Source organism: Myotis brandtii, unplaced genomic scaffold, assembly GCF_000412655.1.
Source record: "Myotis brandtii unplaced genomic scaffold, ASM41265v1 scaffold29, whole genome shotgun sequence".
In the NCBI taxonomy this organism is placed as follows: Eukaryota; Metazoa; Chordata; class Mammalia; order Chiroptera; family Vespertilionidae; genus Myotis; species Myotis brandtii.
The window spans coordinates 2,849,882-2,863,040 of NW_005361075.1; the positions used below are offsets into that span (position 1 = coordinate 2,849,882).

Sequence of the window (13,159 nt, forward strand, 5' to 3'; positions counted from 1 at the left end):
ACTGGAGCAAGCAAGCCTCCCTGTTCGCTTCAGTGCATGGCTGCTGGCCGCCATCTTGGCTGGCAGTTAATTTGCATATCGCCCTGATTAGCCAATGGGAAGGGTAGCGGATGTACGGCTAATTACCATGTTTCTCTTTTATTAGATAGGACTAGAGGCCCAGTGCACGGTTCGTGCACTGGTGGGGTCCCTCAGCCTGTTCTACAGGGATAGGGCCGAACTGGCTCTCCAACAACCCCCAAGGGGTCCCAAATTGTGAGAGGGTGGTTCTCGGGTGATGCACCCCAGAATCAGGCTCCCTCCTCTCCCAATATTATGTCACTTTCTCTCTGTATCTGTCTCGCTTCTTTCATCTCACTTTACCCTAAGTTTGATGACTTGTGGGCATTTAGCTGCAAAATGCAATTATTTAGCAAACAGGATTTACTTAACCTGGAATCCAGTCTGCCTAGGGCAGGACCCTGCTCAATGTCAGGCTCCTGCCCAGGCCCTTCCGCCCAGGCAGAGTCCTGTGGTGGCAGGATCCTCCTTCTTCCCACCTGAGCTACTCCTTCGCCTTCTTCCCTCCCCGGAGGTTGCCCGCTGGCACTATTGTCCTCCCAGAAGGAGGGAAGCCTCATCCAATTTCCCAGCTGAGAGTGGTAGTGGGAAAATTTGCTGCCTCCACTGGAAATTGATATTAAACAGATGGGCCGGTACAGGGGCAGACATCGGGGCCACAGCCAGTAGGTCTTGCACGTCTCATCATTTAGTTAATCAAGTCGAAAAGTTTCTGTAAGGGCCAAACCCATGACCTCTGCAATGGGCTAGAGGCCCGGTGGGGAGCCAGACACGAAGTGGGGAGCCAATGGGCTAGAGGCCCGGTGCATGGATTCACGCACCAGTTGGGTCCCTTGGTCTGGTCTGCGGTGATTGGACTGAAACAGGCTCTCTGACATCACCCAAGGGGTCCCAGATTGCGAGAGGTGGTTCTTAGGTGACACGCCCCTGAATTGGGCTCCCTCCTCTCTGGTTCTGGGTGCATCACCCAAGAACAGCAGCTGCCAAGTCACCACAGCTCATCAGCTCCTGCATTGAGCATCTGCCCCCAGGTGGTTAGTGCATGTCATAGCTACCGGTCAGATGGTCGGTCGGACGGTTGCTTAGGTTTTTATATATATAGATCGCACACTGTACTTCTCCTTAGTAATGAAATGTCTCTGCTCCTTAAGGGAGAGACCATATCTGTCTTCCTTTCCACTGTTTCCCCAGCACTCTGAAGACTTTTCACATAGTGGGTGCTCAATACATCTTTGTTAAAAGAATGAATATAATGGTACCTACTTTATCAAGACCTTCACCATACCCTGAATTATTTCAAAAAATATCTGAACCGATTTCCTTACTAGTCTATTTCCTTTACCAAACCTGAAGCTCCAGTCAGGCTTACTGATCCCACAGGCACCGTGCACATTCCCACCTTCATGCCTTTGCTCATACTGTCCAGTTACCTAACACTCCCCTTCCCCAACTCTCCAGCACAGCAAATCCTCACCATCCTTCCAAATCCTGCTCAAATTTCCAGTTTACTGTTCCAATTTTACTATTTTGTAGTTATCATCTATACCCCCAAATAAGACAAGCCTGAATATAAAAGAATCCATTTTTCTAAAAAGAAGATTCAAAAAAAGTTTTTGAGGCTAACTTGAATAAATAAACTTGTAGGAAAGTAGATGAAATACTCGAATGTCTACTTATAGTATTTTATTTAGTTAGTTTTATAGACATATTTATAAAAATATATATTACTACTACTATGGATTAAGCTCCAAGATATAATATCAAGTTTAAAAAGTAAGGTGGAAAACTGTATAACTGTTGTCTAAGAAAGGGTTTTGAACCATAAGTATCTGCTTATACTTAAAATATATAAAGGAAGAATAAGCCATAAAAGATGTTTTCAAATAGTTACCTATAGAAGGAGGGAGGGCATAGAGGATAGGAGACAAGGATAGAAACTAAAATTCTGTGAATATACCTTATTTTATATATATTTTACATAATTTTAAAATAAAATTAAGAATTTAAAAATCAATTCCCAGAAATCAAAAACAAAATGGAAACAAATACCAAACTGATGGCATAACTATTCTAAGAGAAATTATTCCAAATAACTTTAAACATAATAAATTGAACATCCTTAGTAGGATATACCCTAAAAACAAAAAGAATTGAAAAAGATCCTAAACTGCTTTTTAGTTACCATATTGTTGATTGTAGTGTTGGTGTTATCACTCTGAGACTGTTGTGTATTGTGAGATAAAACAAATAATTATGTGAACTTTTTCTGTCACTCTCAATGTGTCTGAGAACTGGAATTCTCAGCAGGGGTGCAAGGAGATACAGTTGTAAAATAGAAGTTAAGTAAAAACCAGTGCAATCCTGAATATGAATTGGAAGTATCAACAAGAATATATGACATATTTTTATCTGTAAATATTTTTTAATTTATAAATTTATATTTTCTGGCTCTGTCCACTCAAAAGCCCTAGAAAAAAAATGGTCAGCCACTAGCAATGAGTACCATTAGCATCTAGATTGTGGTCTCTTTCAGTGCCATTTTCTACTAAAAGGCACTCAAAGACAACTAGGGTTGTGTCACATGGACTCAGTAGACAACTTAAAGAGGTCCCTTGCCAAAACTAGGACAATATGCCTGGCCGTGTGTCTCAGTGATTGAGCATCTATCTATGAACCAGGGGTCACAGTTTGATTCCCAGTCAGGGCAAATGCCTGGATTGCGGGTTTGATCCCCAGGCAGCCAATCAATGATTCTCTCTCATCATTGATGTTTCTATCTCTCTCCCTCTCCCTCTCTGAAATCAGTAAAAACATATTTTTATAAAAGAGGACAATTTGAACCAATAAGGGTAATAACTGCAACAAACTGAATATATCAAATACATATATTAAAACCCACAAGTTCACAATGTCACTTTAGAAATTAACTAATTGGCCCTAGCCAGTTCGGCTCAGTGTATAGATCATCAGCCTGCAGATTGAAGGGTCGCAAGTCTGATTCTGGTCAAGGGCACATACCTCAACTGCAGGCTCAATCCTTGGCCCTGGTTGGGGTGTGTGTGGGAAGCAACTATTCAATGAGTCTCTCTCACATTTATGTTTCTCTCCCCCTCCCTTCCACTCTCTCTAAAAATGAATGGAAAAATATCCTCGGGTGAAGATTAACAACAAAAAATTGACTAATTGGTTAACATTGGAAGATATGCTAATAAGTTAACTGATTGCTTTGAAAGCTGGTAAAAATTAATCCGTTTCCCTATATAAATTGTACCATAGAATAGATGAGAGAAGTTTCTTATTATTAAAAAAATAAATGGAAAGGAGTATTAGAATTAGAAGATTGCCATTTTGCAGTACAAATGGATTGCATTGATTTTCAACAGCCACCAACATCACAGAAACAGCCAGACATTATATGCCTCTTAATGGGAGACCTTATCACCATCCATGAGGCAATCTTACCAAATAAATTGTCCCTGAATCTGATCAAGCCTCTAAATCCAAATACCAATTTACTGAAAATACAGTGAATCAGAGCTCTACAGAAAAACTACACCATGGGAATACAATCAGCAAAATCCAGACAGTGAAAAACCATATAGGACAAATCCTCCCCTAGCCTCTTTTAAAAAATAAATAATTGCAAAAAGAAAAAGAGAGAGACAGAGGGAGAGAAAGGCAAAACTAACAGGTTAAAAGAGACAATGAACCAACCACAATGTGTGGACTTTACTTGAATCTTGATTCAAACAAACTAACTGAAATAAAATTTTTAGTTATTTTTTAAATATCTTCTTAAAGTCATGACATTTGACCTAGCCGGTTTGGCTCAGTGGATAGAGCGTCAGCCTGTGGACTAAAGGGTCCCAGGTTTGATTCCGGTCAAGGGCACATGCCTGGGTTGCAGGCTTGATCCCCAGTAGGGGGCGTGTAGGAGGCAGCTGATCAATGATTCTCTCTCATCATTGATGTTTTTATCTCTCTCTCCCTCTCCCTTCCTCTCTGAAATCAATATATTAAAGTTATGACATTTGAGACAATTGGAAATTTGAATATTGACTAGATCTTTTATGATATTAAAAAAATTGTTGGTTTTCTCTTTAGGTGGTACTGTGCTTATTTTTTAAAGAATCCTTATCATTTAGTGACACCTACTGAAATATTTATAGATAACATTGAAAGATTACAGATGCAAAATAATAAATTAACTTAGAAGTATTACTTATTGTCACACTTTATAAACGTTATTCAAAATCTTCAAATACATCTTTAACATCAATGTCCTCCTCATCCCCATAGGTGCTTTTTTTGAGTCAATTTTCCAAGCATGTCTGTTTCACTTCCATCTAAATTGTAAAGACTCTCATATAAAGTCCTATTTGAGGAATAACTTATAGATAGAAAAAACTTGCCTTTGTTTTAGACTTATTTGTTCATCTAGCTTATGATTAAGATCATGAATGTCCTGATAGCAGGAGCCACATATTTTCGTCTTTATGTTCTCCCAGAGTCTAATACTGTAGCTTACCATTGTAAGTAGCTTTCACGCCTCTGAATCCCAGGAGGGTATGTACTTATGTTCACTCCTGTGTACCTAGCACCTAGTAAAATGTCCAGTATGTGGTAAATATCCAATCAATTTTGATGAATAAATACTTATTAGTTTTCTGAACTCATTATTTAAGTCATATAACATATTTCCTCATAATAAATTTTCATGTTGGCTCCCCCACAGGTTTGTAATATCCAGAGGACAATGATCAATTAATTAGTATGCTTAATACTGCCTACAGACACATGACACAGCATAGAACACAGCAGGAATCTGGATAAAAGGGGGAAGGGAGGGATGATTGATTTTTTTTTGACTCAAAGACTATGAAAGCAAAATATAAAGAGCAAGGTCAACTGTCTGAAAAATTCAGGTTGAAAATCGACTTGTTGTTTGTTTCCTTAATTTAGATTGGTTAATCACAGCCTAAATTCACTGAATAAATGTTCATCTACTTTCTTTGTCTTGCCAAAGAAAACAGAGTCACTGTCAAACACCATTAGCCAGGGCATTTAAAAGGTCAGGCTTGAATGTGGATCCTGATTCAAATAAGTCAGCTATTTTAAAAAACTTATAAGGCACTCACAGAATTTTAAACAACTGGATGGATATTTGATTATATAAAGAATATGTTAATTTTAAATGTAACAATACTATTGTAATATGGTGGTTATGTCATCTTTAAAAATGGTCCTTAATCTTTAGTGATACACACTGAAGTGCTTACTGGTGAAATAATATGATGTCTGGAATTTGGAGAATGGGTGGAAACATAGATGAATCAATGCTCCTTGTTGAAGCCAGGTCTTTGGGTACGTGGTGATTCAGTTTTACAAGTCTTTCTTACTTTGGTACATGCTTGAAATGCTCCATAAACTTCAAGTATATGTGAGGTTTGTTTAAAATCATAAAAATGAAAAGAAAGGTACGTCAAGTCTCATTGGTCTGTTCTTATTGCAGAGTCCTCACCAGTTGGCTATTATTTCCTCTGATACCATCATTATTTATGGCAGAGAAGATCTCTCAACCATGGATTTCTAGGGTTCCTATGAATGGGCTTCAGAGGATTATGTGTGCGTGTCCATTTTTCTTGGGAAAGGGCTCATAACTTTCACAGGATTCTCAGGGGAGTTTATGACTCAGAAAAAGATTAGAATCATATGAGCCACATTATATAAGTTTAGGAGAAAAAAGAAAGGAGGGAGGGAGGAAAAGAAGGATGAACTAGAGAAAAGGCCCTGTTTCTAAGTCTCTTTTCTGTACTTCTTCCTGACTCACTGACAAGAACCACTGTGTATTTATTTGGATGCCTATCACAAGAACACAATAAGATAAAAAGAACTAAAGGAGTTAAATAAACATTGAAACTGCAAGGCACATAGTGAGGGAGAAAGCATTGTTATGAGCCTTGAAAAATGAATGAATTATAGCTGAATAGCAAACCAGATTCTCACTTACAGTTAATGGACAAATTAAAAGGCAGGGGCAGGGCTGAGTCTTACATAATGGCTCCTGCTCCTAGAAGCAGCCACAGAGGCTGCAGAGGAGGAAGAAGATGGCAGGCAGTGGAGCCCACCTGAACCCTCTCCCTGACACACCTCTACTGTTCAGCTCCACCTGTGGGGTTGTATACCTGCCAAACTCAGCCCCACCTCTTTTCTGGCAGTCAGTCTCAGATATTTTACCTCTAAAGATCTCTTTCATCTTTTTTCCCTAAGGTTCCAATGTTTTCAGAGATTGTAAAAAGCACGCTCCTACCCCTCCACCTTCCCATCCTCCCCTGCCCTGGACAATAAAAAGTCAAGCGTTTAAGTTCCAACATATTTAACCAATTCTTTAAAATCAACAAATATATAAGTGGCTTCCAGGGTTTCTAATCAGCAAACTGAGTTAATGCATTTAGTATTAGAAACAAATATTTATGAGCACTTACTATATCATAGGTCTAGCATTGTGCTTTACATATATTACCTCACTTAATCCTCACAACAGACCTAAATCAAGGCTAAGATCTCACAAGAACTAAATGGGATGGGAAGAACTCAAGCTTCTCTGTATTCCTTATATTAACGTTATACTCTAATACTGCTAAACGCAAAGAACCTGGATTGTTTTTGAGAGCTCATGTCCACAGAACAGCTCAAGATCCACATTATTACCTTCTTGAATCCTTAGTGCTCCTGAATCTTGTCCCTCAAACTGCCCCAAGACTTTTTCAATAGTTCTCCATCTTTTTATTCATTTCCATCTTCCTCTTCATCCAGAAAAGTCTGTGAATTCTGGCCCTTGAAGACTCTGTCACTGGCCCGGTCTGGTGTTGCTCAGTGGATAGAGCACTGGCCCATGCACGGCAGGGGTCATGGGTTCGATTTCCAGTCAAGGGCACAAGACAGGGTTGCAAGCTCGATCCCTAGTAGGGGACGTGCAGGAGGCAGCTGATCAGTGTGTTTCTCTCACTGATGTTTCTCTCTCTTTCCCTATCCCTTCCTCTCTCTCTAAAAAATCATTAAAAACATATATAAAAATATATCTTAAAAAGAAAAAAAAAGACTCTGTCACTGAATATGACCCATAAATCCCCAACTCTTGAATGACCTCAATTTGACTTCCTCACTGAATGCAGCCACCCTATAGGAAAAAAAAGGGGGTTCCACCAGGATTTTTCACAGCTGTTCCAGACCTCTTCTGGGTAGCCATGAGCTCCTGAATACCCATGATTTTCTTATTCTGACTCTTCAGCAGCTTTCTAAAGGCATAAAATTTCAAAGTAGTTCTGGTTTCTCAGTGACTCTTTTATTGAACCCCACTTGGAGTCACTCACTCCTGTCCTGTATAGATTACTGGTTAATACATAATGGTAGGCAGAATAATGACCCCTGAAATAAGGTTGAAAATGGAAGTAAGATTGTTAATCAACTGAATTTAAAAATAAAGAGATTATCCTGGACTCTCTGGTGGGCTCCATGTAATCACAAGGGTCCCTAAAAGTGGAAGAGGGAGGCAGAAGAGTAGAGTCAGAGAAAGATATGATGCCAAAGGCAGGGTCTGAGACACACTATATTGCTGGCTTTGAAGATGGAGGAAGGGAGCTATGAGCCAAGGAATGCAGGCAACCTGGAAAAGCTGAAGAGGTCAAGGAAACAGATTCTCTTCTAGAGCCTCCAAGAAAGAACCCCAACTCCACCAACATCTGATTTTAGCCCATTGAGAGACCTTGTTGGATTTCTGAACTACGGAACTGTAAGAGTAGCAATTTGTGTTGTTTAAGCCACAAAATTTGTTATGGAAGCAATAGAAACTAACACATACACTAAGGCCGTGGTCGGCAAACTGCAGCTTGCGAGCCACATGCGGCTCTTTGGCCCCTTGAGTGTGGCTCTTCCTAAGCCTTAGGAGTACCCTAATTAAGTTAATAACAATGTACCTACCTATATAGTTTAAGTTTAAAAAATTTGGCTCTCAAAAGAAATTTCAATCATTGTACTATTGATATTTGGCTCTGTTGACTAATGAGTTTGCCGACCACTGCACTAAGGCTTTCTAACTACCAAGACCAGAGTAAATGTGTTGCTACCTTACAAGAAACAAGCACCCTCTCCATTATCTAAGATTTGTTGCTGTTACCTAGCAGCAGATTTAGAATAAACACAGTTGCTTTGCTGTGTCCTGGTTACTACTGCTCAGGCTTGACTGAGAGCCCTGTCTACCCTGCCAAGGCAAACCATGAGCTAAGACAATTATCTACAAATATTTGAGGCAGTAAGTTTGCAGCCTGAATTGTCCCCCTGACAGCCCACACCTCTCCTACTGAAGTTTCCCAATAGAACTGGTAAAGCCAGGTAAAGAGAATTCTCACAATTTCCCCAATTCCCATGTAGGGAAAGAACACCCAGCATGTGTTGGAAGAGGGTGATGGAGTATTGACTGTACACTGCACTGTAGTGAGAGGAGAGCTGCTATGGTTGATACTTTTGTTCCATAACATTCAACAAATACTGACTGCTTATCATAAACTGACCTCAGAAAAGTTGACCTGCTCTCTACAAAGCCATTCATTCATTCACTCAGAAAATATTAACTGAGCTCCGACATGTGCCAGCATCATTGGGCAAGAGTATTCAGGTCTCCTTCAGGAATCTTTCCTTAGAGTTTTATCAGGCCCACCATAAGATATAGAGTGTGACTCCCTTCCTATTTGGCTATGCTTTTCAATTATCACCCACTTGCCAGGGTTTGTTATTCTCAAGACTTCAGCAAAGTTTTCCATTCTGAGCAGGCCTCGTTCACAGAAAAGCCTTAGTAGCTTCCCAAATTCACTTGCTCCCCACTCCTCCACTTCCACCTTCTCTGAACCTCCTTGAAAGTCCTAGCACTACTTGATTCAAGTGCTGATGGTTCTGACCTCTCCACCTTCTCCTCCCAGCACTTCTTTCTGCTCAGAATGGAGTGCTGATCAGGAGAAATCTTAGGAATTTTGAAGATGTCCCCAGTTCCAGTCCAAACTAGGCTTCCCTAAAGCTTTCTTATCTTCTTTCATTGCTACGCCCTTTAAGGGCTCACTGACTCCTAAAATTTCAATAGTAACCTCTAGAGATGTCATCAAAATACAATAATGCGGACCTTCACTGACTCATCCTAAATGACAGCCTCTTAGCTGGCCCCCTCGTTCCAGTCTCTTCCCACTCTAATAATATCCTTTGTACACCTTGCCATACATACCTTCCTAAACATTTATTAAATGCTCACTCTGAGCCAGGCACTGGTCTAGGAATCAAAGACAACAGCTACAGTAATGCAAAGTGATTAAGGAGACATCTTTGAAGAGGGGCAGCCACTTATTAGAAAAAATTGCTTAATCTTTTTGCATCTTGGTTTTCTCATATGAAAAATGGGGATAATAAGAGCATGTAGCTCTCAGGGTTATTGAGAGACTTAAATGAAATAATGCATGGAAAGCACTTAACACAGTGTCTTGCACATGGCAAGCACCAATAAAAGCTTACATAAAACAACGTCCTCAAAGGGAGCTGCCAGGTTAGCAGTAGAGATGAATAGGTATATTCCATAAGTAAGGGGTGGGAGAAAAAACAGACCTTGGTGGGTGTCTGAGCAGAGAAGACAGAGTGATGAATTTTGGTAGTGATATGAAACTTGGGGGTTAAAATGGGATATTTGGAGAGGATAGGAAAGATTTTCCAGCTGGGAACATCTGGGCAAAGACACAACAGCACAGAAGGGAGAGCATTTGTGTCATCCAGCAATGACCGTCTGTTGCCCTGTGCTAATCCTGACAAGGCCACAAGCTCCTTAAGGAGAGGCACACCGGCTCTGACTAGGGGAGAATCATCTGTTCTATAATATAGAATCACGGACCTGTACTATACCTGGCACTGTGCTACATGAAAATACTGTGTGCCTGGTCCCTGCCCTCATGAAATTCTATTTGAAAATAAACAAGAAATCAAAACAAGAACCCTTTGGATGAATTATATGTGCTTTGAGAAAACAAAAGAGTATCGTATGAAAGGGAGTGACTGTGGTTAAAGGTCAAGGAAAGACACTCTTGGGAGGGGACACTTGAGTCCTGAGAAGGCTGAGGTAGAAAAATATCCTGGCAGAGGGAACAGCAAGAACGAAGATCCTGAAGCATGAAGGAGCGGGCCACATCGAAGGAACAGAAAGCCAGTGCAGGGATGCATAGCCAGAGAGGGGGAGAGAGGCCGTCAGAGAGGGTGGTCATGGCCTTGATCATGTTAAAGCTTGACAAGCAGTTTGGATTATATTCTAAAATGAACTGGAAAGTCACTAAAAGGTTTCAAGATAGATATGACATAATCTGATTTGTGTTTTTAAAAGCTCCCTCTACTGCCAGGCTTGAAGTAGAATGGCAAGGGAGAAGGCAGAGGGAATCATGAGAGGCTATGCAACAGTCCAAACCAGAGAAAACAACACAGACTTATGATATTTAGATGTGATGTCTGGAATCTCTGTTTGGAGAAGTTATACAATCTCTTCAATTTGCAAGGTCTGTCTCCCTTCCACACAGCCTACTTGGGAGGATTAACTGGTAATTTTCAGTTGGTTGATTGTGTCTCCCACAAGTCAGCCCGTTTACTTTCCTCCTTCCACACTCATTTCTTTTCCTCACTATATCCACATTCCCATTTGTCTATCACCTGACTCAGCCTTCATGAGGTCCTACTGTTCCTACTCTATTTATTTTCTTCTCCTCATCCTACCACTCATGAAAGTTTCATGAACTAGATGTAAAGGAGGTAATTATTTTCTATCTTATCCCAGAAGCACTCAGGAATTATCTATTTCACAAAACACTAACAGAAGGTTAGGGGTTATTATGACCTTGACAGTATAACCTGTACACATTCTGCACATTAAGGACACTGTCTCCTCACATTCATTCCAGCCTGTTCTCCCACTGCAGCCAGAGAAATCTTTTTTTTTTTAATGTTTTTTATTGATTTTTTTAGAGAGAGAGGAAGGTTGAGGGATAGAGAAACAGAAACATCAATGAGAGAGAAACTTCATCAATTGGCTGCCTCCTGCACACCCCCTACTGGGGACTGAGCCCACTACCCAGGCATGTGCCCTGACCAGGAATTGAACCAGTGACCTCTTGGTTCCTGGGTCAACACTGAGCCATACCAGCCGGGCAAGAGAAATCTTTTTAATAGGAAAATCTAATCTCTCATTGGCGCGCGCGCTCTCCTCTCTCCCTCTCCCTCCCTCTCTCCTCTCTCCCTCTCTCCCTCTCTCCCTCTCTCTTCTTTTGCTCTCTTGTTCCTCAGAGAAATGCCAACTTCCTCAGCTTGGGCTACAAAGGCCCTGTATATTATGACACCAGAGTATATCTCACACCATTCCCCTCATTTACTCTCCCTCTCTTCCTCTCTCTTCTTTTGCTCTCTAGAGTGTCTACCCCTTGTTCCTCAGAGAAATGCCAACTTCCTCAGCATGGGCTACCAAGGTCCTGTATATTATGACGCCAGAGTATATCTCACACCATTCCCCTCATTTACTCTCTGTGGCTCTAGCCACACAGGCCCTCTTTCAGGTCTTGTAGCCAGATGTACCCCCTCCTGCCACAGGACTTTTGCATATAGTGTTCTTTGTGTCCCCACGGCCCTTTGAGCTCCCTTATTCTTTGGATCTTTGTCCATATTTTGTCTATCTTTCTTTCAAAGAACTTACCACAGTTTATAATAACACATTTACTTGTGATTATCCCCCCAAAACACACACACACACACACACACACACTAGATGAGAAGCTCCCGAGAGCAAAAACACTGCCTATTTTTGTTCATCATTGTATTCCAAATGTAAGTGAATAAATACACTTAATAGGCCTTAACAGATTAGATAAGGATTTTCTAAAACCTGAGATAAGGTTCCTTTATGATGGAGCAGGCAAAGAAGGAATTACAGCTCTTCTAGTAGCAAACTACTACAGGGAGAAGAGTCAGTATCTGATACCCATTTTGTTGCAAACTCCGAGTGTTTTCCCTGACCCCTTACAGAAACCATCCCTGATGTCAACGTGGCGCCTGTTTCCAAGACCCATCATCCTTCCCAGGAAGGTCCATCATTCTCTTCACCGCCTCCCACTTCAGACTAGACCAGTGGTTCTCAACCTGTGGGTCGCGACCCCTTTGGGGGTCGAACGACCCTTTCACAGGGGTCGCCTAAGACCATCGGAAAACACATATATAATTACATATTGTTTTTGTGATTAATCACTATGCTTTAATTATGTCCAAATTGTAACAATGAAATTGGGGGTCACCACAACATGAGGAACTGTATTAAAGGGTCGAGGCATTAGGAAGGTTGAGAACCACTGGACTAGACCCTCTCTTCAACCAGTCCCTCTCTCCAGGGCAGTAGCTATGCCCCCTGATGGCACAGGAAGGGGGTGGTGATAGTAGAGAGTTGAGTAAGGTAGCACTCACTTACTGCCTGTCTCACAATAAACATTTCACAAAGCCCTTTCACAAACAGCACCTCGCTCTGCCCTCAAACCAAAGCAGACATTGTCATTCCCATTTCACTAGATGGGGAGCTGAGGTCAGAGGAGGCAAGTGACTCGCTCAAGGTCGCCAAGCCTGGGTGAGATTTGAACCTCCGGACTCTGACACACAGTCAGTCCGGTGCTTTTCCTTGCATTCGCCACCCCAACAGCTGGGTTACCAGTACTTACACCTGGTTTCCTCATCCCCTTAAATGAACACTGCTCCCGACTCCTCACTGCCCCAGCCCATTTCCGCTCCCCGCCCAGAACTTGCCAGATGCCTGCGCAATGGGCCGGCGGGCGGGGAGGGTCAGAGAGCGGGGCTCACTACCAGGTTTGGGCCCCCGCCCCCGGTCTTTCCGGCGCTTCCCGAAACCCCTCGAAATGGCACAATGAGGAGACCCGCTTCACCAAAGAATGGCCCCTGGCTACTCTCTCCCACGTTCCTGCTCGACGCGGCGAGGCCAGGACAACAGGGAGCACCCCGGGGGCCAGAGGTCCCCGCCGGTGCACACGGG

The 13,159-nt window shown here is 41.8% G+C and overlaps 1 protein-coding gene across 6 annotated transcripts in view; it reads right to left on the bottom strand.

The window, feature by feature from the left end:
* SLC4A8 (solute carrier family 4, sodium bicarbonate cotransporter, member 8) overlaps positions 1-13,159 on the bottom strand; it is a 114,950-nt gene that overhangs the window by 65,294 nt on the left and 36,497 nt on the right. For 2 of the 6 annotated variants that reach the window (XM_014542111.1, XM_014542113.1), the window contains exon 1: positions 6,772-6,926. The exons of 3 other annotated variants lie outside the window; for them this stretch is intronic. The gene's annotated coding sequence lies outside the window, so the exon portion shown is untranslated. Of the gene's footprint in view, positions 1-6,038; positions 6,043-6,771; positions 6,927-13,159 lie in introns of those variants that run through there. One more of the 6 variants, XM_014542120.1, reaches the window with a different exon arrangement.